Source organism: Erythrolamprus reginae, chromosome 2 (assembly GCF_031021105.1).
Source record: "Erythrolamprus reginae isolate rEryReg1 chromosome 2, rEryReg1.hap1, whole genome shotgun sequence".
NCBI lineage: Eukaryota > Metazoa > Chordata > Lepidosauria > Squamata > Dipsadidae > Erythrolamprus > Erythrolamprus reginae.
This window is the reverse complement of record NC_091951.1, coordinates 5,876,492-5,877,800: the sequence shown is the minus strand read 5'-3', so window position 1 is coordinate 5,877,800 and position 1,309 is coordinate 5,876,492. Positions and strand designations below refer to the sequence as shown.

Genomic DNA, 1,309 nt, shown 5'->3' with positions numbered 1-1,309 from the left:
CCATTCTCAGTAAGTTTGGTTCAACTCCACAAATATTTATCATATGAAAAATATACAAGAGCTAATAATAAAGGATTTTTTAGCCATTCGGTATCTTAGAATTGAATATTATTTGATAGAATCCTAGAGCTGTTCTGCAACATGAAAGCTATCTGTGTATATCACCCACCTTCACTCAGAGAGAGTAAATAGTCCTTCCAATATGGGTTGAAATGCTTGAAGACCAATAAATGAAATTGAAGTGATGCTAGGGTAAGAATAGTTCCTAAAACTAGTAAAGGATTCAACATTTTCAATTACTTTTATCCCCTCCACCCATTATAATAGTATGGAAGTTTGCAAATTGTTTGGAGGAATAATAGTAACGAATGGATGAAAAGTACAGTATTATTAGGAAAGAAAGCTATGTTATTTTCATCTTTTTTTGCATCTGCAGACCATCATCCAATCATTATTGGAAATTTCTGCCCTTCCTTTTTGCCACTGAGGAGATCAATAAGGATGTCTGTCTGTTGCCTAACATCACTCTGGGTTACAATATTTATCAAGTTTTCTTTAAGGTAGAAATGACTTCCGATCCATTGCTGGATCTGCTTTCAGATGGGGATGCCAATGTTCCCAACTACAAGTGTGGACGGCAAAGAAACACAGTGGCTGTTCTGGAAGAGGCTGAGACTGGCATTTCCATCCAAATTTCAACTTTGTTGGGCACCTACAAAATCCCTCAGGTATGTCTTTCTTGGAGAAAGTGTTAGAAGATCAATCAGAATAGAGATGGAAGAGACCTTGGAAGTATTTTAGTTCAACTCCCTTCTCAGGCAGGATATTATACCATTTCAGCTACGTTTTCTTTAAAACCTCCAGTGATGAAGCACCCACAACTTCTGGAGGAAATTTATTTCACTGGTTAGTCCTTGGAAAGGGGTGGCATACAAATGCAATTAAACTTGAATACTCCCCACTGTTAGTAAGTTTCCCCTTAATTCCAAGTTGCTTCTCTCCTTGATTAGTGTCCATCCACTGTTTCTTGTCTTGCCCTCTGTTGCTTTGGTAAAGACCCCCCCTCTTTGTTTATGTGCTATTTTGAATGAAATGTGCTTTTCTTGCCTCCAGACATTGTGAATGCTCCAAAACTGTGCGTTTTTAAGAAGAGATTGGACAACCATTCACTGTAGTTTCACTGTAGACCATGTTGAAAAAGCAATCCGAGACATCAAACCTTTTCTATCAGTCAAACCAGATGGTCTTTGTGCATACTTCCTAAAAAAAGCTTTCTTCTGCTATAGCTGAACCTCTAAGTATTATCTTC

At 37.7% G+C, this 1,309-nt stretch overlaps 1 pseudogene; it reads left to right on the top strand.

Annotated features, from left to right (window-relative positions):
• The first annotated feature begins 566 nt into the window (after positions 1-566).
• Positions 567-1,309, top strand: part of LOC139163264 (vomeronasal type-2 receptor 26-like) — a 28,032-nt pseudogene continuing 27,289 nt past the window's right edge.